This window comes from Cyclopterus lumpus, chromosome 9 (genome assembly GCF_009769545.1).
Source record: "Cyclopterus lumpus isolate fCycLum1 chromosome 9, fCycLum1.pri, whole genome shotgun sequence".
Classification (NCBI taxonomy): Eukaryota; Metazoa; Chordata; class Actinopteri; order Perciformes; family Cyclopteridae; genus Cyclopterus; species Cyclopterus lumpus.
Window position 1 is genome coordinate 21,741,308 of NC_046974.1, and position 5,178 is coordinate 21,746,485.

Genomic DNA, 5,178 nt, shown 5'->3' on the forward strand with positions numbered 1-5,178 from the left:
CCTGTAGTCACCAGACCTCCTGCTCACCTGTTTTAACTCCTCTGTTCCTTGATTCTTTGTTGGCTCATCCTCCCTAAGGCACAGAGTTCAGTTTGCTTGTTGCCTACCTTCCTGTAAACCGCCTGCTTTTGGGCTTTCTAATTTGTAAGTTCCTCTTTGATTAAATCTTCGACTGCGTAAATCTGCCTGGTCTGTGTTTGGGTCCTTCCTTTGCTGCCTGCTGTGGAATCTTATTTATACTGGCTTTGACATCTTAAATGGATTTTGTTCTACATACTATAATATTGTTTTTAGGACTTTTTAACACTTTGTCACTTGTATTAACATACTATACTCATATTTGACAAACATACTTTGTATTAATATTCTTAACATACTATGACTTTTTTTCAGGACTTTTCAAAATCCTATTTGACATACGATGCTATGGCTTTTGTATGACCTTTTTAAATTCTATATTATTTGTTCATGCCTTTTTTAACATTCTATACCATGACTTGTTTTTTGGGATAAACTACAGTACATCATGAGTTTTTAATCATTCTATACCATGACTTCCCTTGTTCTCTATGATCCTTGAGAAAGCCGGCGCTAATCAGCTGTTTGACTTTCTACATAATAGTTTGTTTCTGGATTTTCCGGCAATATTTAGTGTGCATCATAGCACAGGTAAAAAAAAAATATGAATGACCTTCTAATTACATCAGGCAAAGGACTCTATACTTTGTAGTGCTGCATTCGACACGATTGAACATCTATTACAGAGACTTGAACATTTAATTTACAATAAAGGAGCCGAGAGGGTTCAAATCCTATTTAACAGAACGATATACCGTTTGTACAATGAATCCTACATGCATGCCAAAGTTTGTCACAGAGGTCTACAAGGTTCTGTGCTTTCTATTCATCAATTATATTAATCTTATATATGCTTCTTTTAGGCAATAGTATCAGACAAAAGCTATATGGCTAAACTCCAAGCAAGTCCTATGGAAATAAAAACCTGGATGACCTGCGACTTCCTGGTGATAAACTAAACTAAATTAAGTTATTGTACTTGGCACTGGATACCTCCAAATTAAGTTATCTAATGATATGGTTTCTCTCCAGCAACACCATACAGAATCTATTTGATCAGTGTTTGTCCTTTGACTGGCGCATGAAGCAAACTTCAAGGACTGCTTATTGTTTCTATGTTACATTAACAAAGATCCGGCACATACGATGCAGAACATTAAGTCCATTAATTACCTCTAGACTATAAATATAAATAATCATCTCACTCGGTGCTTTGACCTCTCTTGTCTGGTGATGACCAGCTGGCTTGTCATTAGAGCCTTTGCATTGGTAACAAGTATGGTATGCAAGGACATGACTCACTACCTCCTTGGGGACTGTTGGGCCCCCTCAAGGATCTTCAGGAGTGTCTTCATTCTCCCCAAATGACTCAGACTCTGGAACAGCCAGAACAGCCAAATGGTGGTATACTTTGAAGGGAACATCCTGGTACTACACGCCTTGGTAGTGAATGCGACTGGTTGTGGGCTGGCAGATGGTTTGACCAAGCTCTTTGTATAAGGTATCAAGTCTTCTTAGCCTCTTCAAGGTCCCGAAGGAAACTGGATCGATCAGACCAGCGATATTCGGCAACAGACACACACACATCCTCCTTGTGATGGAGGTGCGGGGGACAGAGCATCGGGAAAAACGTTACAGCAACCTTTCCTATAATGGACCCGGAAGGAGAATTCCTGCAGTTGCAGAGTCCATCTGGGCAGACGGACTGATGGTTGGGGGAAGTCGAATAACCCTGTGGTCTGTGAACACATCACATGTTTCCCTTCTAGACTATGACGCCACTTCTCCACTGCCCACAACACCGCCAAGCATTCCTTTTCTGAGGTGGAATACCTTAGATCAGCACCACGGAGAGCTCTTTAAGTAAAAAAGCGATGACTCCCACCAAACCCAGTGACCTCTGGAGACGTTTCTAATCTGTGGGTGCTGGGTAGGCTGTGAACACTGCCTCAAGGTCACGCAAGTGTGGGTTCAAACTGCTGGTGAGGCCCAAGCAAAAGAGGACGATTCTATGACACCGTTGCTGAGCATTTTCTTAAGTTGTTCTTCGATAACTACTTGCTTCTGTGGTGACACTCGATAAGCTCTTCTTTGCAATGGCAGCTCATCTGTAGCTTTATGACGGCTGTGACGCTGAAAGGACTCTTTCAAAGCTGTCATCCACTTCTGCATCAGTGGCATGACCATCTCAGGTTGGGCCTCCAAGAGTATAATCGCAGGCCGTTTCACACTGGAGTCTTACATTACAGACATGTTAAATTTGACTGCAGGCTCTGCGTGACCCCACTAAAGTGCATTACAAGCCTGTGGTAAGAACTTATATTATTTTCCCTCTGGCATAACATATTTCCTCAGGTGTGGCTTTCAGATGATTTGACTAAAAGTAACAACCCCCGCAGGCGTATAATGGCTGGCAGGCCTTAGCGCTGCATGTGTTTGTTGAGGGCCATTTTTAGATCTTGTCCCCACCATATATCAAAACCTAGCTGCTAACTTCCTTCAAGCGATAAACCTATTTTCACAAATAAATTACTGCAGTAATAAGATCTATTGAAAGTCTTCAAATAACCAAATATTGAGATAAAGTCTAATAAACAGGACTGAACACAAAACCCCTTTACTTTATCAAGCTGAGCACTTATCTTTCCGGGTGGTCGAGACCCTCCCCCGAGGTGTAGACTTGTGGTGCTGGTCCGACCCGGCTGGTATGCAGCATGAGTCAATGGAGGAATCGTCGGTCCAGCGCAGAATCAATGGAGCAGCTGACAGCCTGTCAGATGCCCACAGGGAAGCGATGGGGCACTCTTATTGTTCCCAGGTTGTTAACGAGCAGCTGCCCTAACACAGGAACATCTCCCCTCTACTTTCTATCTTTGCTGCTGGCAGCACTAAACGGCTATATCCCCTTCTGTTAGCTCAATATCAATTGCTGCGTCGGGCAGTTTACCTCCAACATTCATTCAGGTGAAACCCATTCGGCTTTGATTAGCTGCCACAGACTTCGAAGACAACTAATACCCAAGTTCACTAAACTTACCAATCCCGTTAAGGACTCGCCCTGGAGTCATATTGACACCATATCATAGTCCCTGGACCATGTAGGTGGCAACAATCCAGTGGTGGTGACCCTTCGAAAGCCCCTTCTCCTGTGGCGTTGGGTATTTAGCCTCCCTGACTCTGAAGGTGGAAACTGGGACTGGCAGAGGCTGAGTCTCTTTGCAGCTCCCTGACGAGGCACTTCCAGTTGCCTTCACAGTCTCTAACCTTGATACAGCTGTGGAGCGGTTTAGCAGCACAGTCCACATCAGCCCGTCTTACCAAGATGGAGCTGTACTCACCAAGCTTGAAATGTGAGCTCATGAATATTAAGCCAAGCCTCACTACTCAACAAAGATAACAGATTACCCACCTTACCACTCACCGGAGGCACCAAACTAGCAGGGAATCACGTGAATTGTTCCACACTAGCTCATCTGAGAGTACGGATGCTGTGGAGTTCCATTACAGACATACATCTTCTTGTTCCCTTTAGGATGATGATTTATTCAGGAGATGCTCCAAAACCACCACCACTCCAAACTTCGAACTCCAAGCCCGGTAGGTGGTCGGGACTGCTTATTCAGGTTATTCAACACCTACAGTTCTTAATATGAGCCACACGAACCCAGAGAGTTTGACCGTCTGAGAATTGCTCTCAACAATCTCCTTCCTCTGGATGCCTCAGAGAGATTAAAATGTAAAATACTCACTGACCACCTCAAGACTGAAGAGATTGACCCCTAAAGTAAGTCTAGCCATCCCTTTGCAGACAACGCTGTACCCCCTTGGTAACCCTCAACTTACAATGTGGACAGACCCACCAGCTGATAGATAGCAAAACTCATGGATGGGGCCAAACGTTGTAAGCTGTGACAACCAGAGGCGTCTGGATGTGTGTCCTCCATGTGGCCCCTTAGTGAGTATGTTGGAGCAACTAGGAAGAAAAGTTGAACTAGAGAGTGGCTTACATGTGTCTGGCCTGTAAGGAATCTCTCCCATGACCTACACTCCAGTTTCCAAAGCTTCATTCATCCCTTCAGGGTGCTCTTACCAACTCTTTGACCTGGCTGACTGGCAAGAGTATAAGCTCCAAGTGCAAGAAGACACCACCAGGTTCAGCAGCAGCTCAAGTAGTGAGAGGGAAATAAAGATCAAAGTGCAAAATAAAACCTCAAAGTTTACCATGGGGATGGCAGAGCAGACAGGATGGAAGCCAGAGCTCATTAAAACTCCCCTCACAGCCCAACAGAAGAGGTATTATACATCATGTTGACCACTAAAGGGCCGCCTTCACCATTTCCCCAGCATCTGAACCACACCGGTTTCTCTTTATCAACCAAGCATTTACTTCAAAACGTCTCAGTCTAGCTGAGCACACACATTCAATGGAGGACCTCCAGAAGAAGTAACCTGAGAGAGATACCCTTGCAGTCATTGCACCCTGTCTGCCCAGTTCTACTCCTTGGGACTCAGGGACTAAGACATGGTCTATCAGAGTATCGTGTTCACATCCATTTTGTCACCGCCAGCAGACATTTACAGCCTCTGTGAGGTTTTAGTACAGCAAACGTTTGGATAAGAAGAGGGAGTGGGATGACACATCACTACCTAAAGATCACACCAGATAGGAGTGGGAGAGTGAGAAGATGCACTCTGAGAACAGCCAGTGGGTCTCTAACTATGTCCCATACCTATGGACAGAGAATGCAGAAGGGCAAGCCTCTCTCAGAGCCACATCTTGTGTAGACCCTAAGAGACAACAATCTATTCCTTGCCGCGACCTGAGAGTAGCATTCACAAGAGCAAAACCAAAAAAGAGCTCTCCCTTTACACCCATGAGATTATATTGTGGACCGACTATGATGACCAGCTTTACCATCCAGGAAATATTTTCCCAAGATAAGGAGCAAATATTGTATTCTTAGAGGAACGGAAGCTGTTTGACAGAATTATTGCATTGGATGCAGAAAGCGGGGTGGAAGACCACAAGTCCCTCAAAGAGCAGATCTCCTCCTGGCCCGGCTGAAGTAATTGACCCCCTGTCAAATAAAAGGCAGGCTT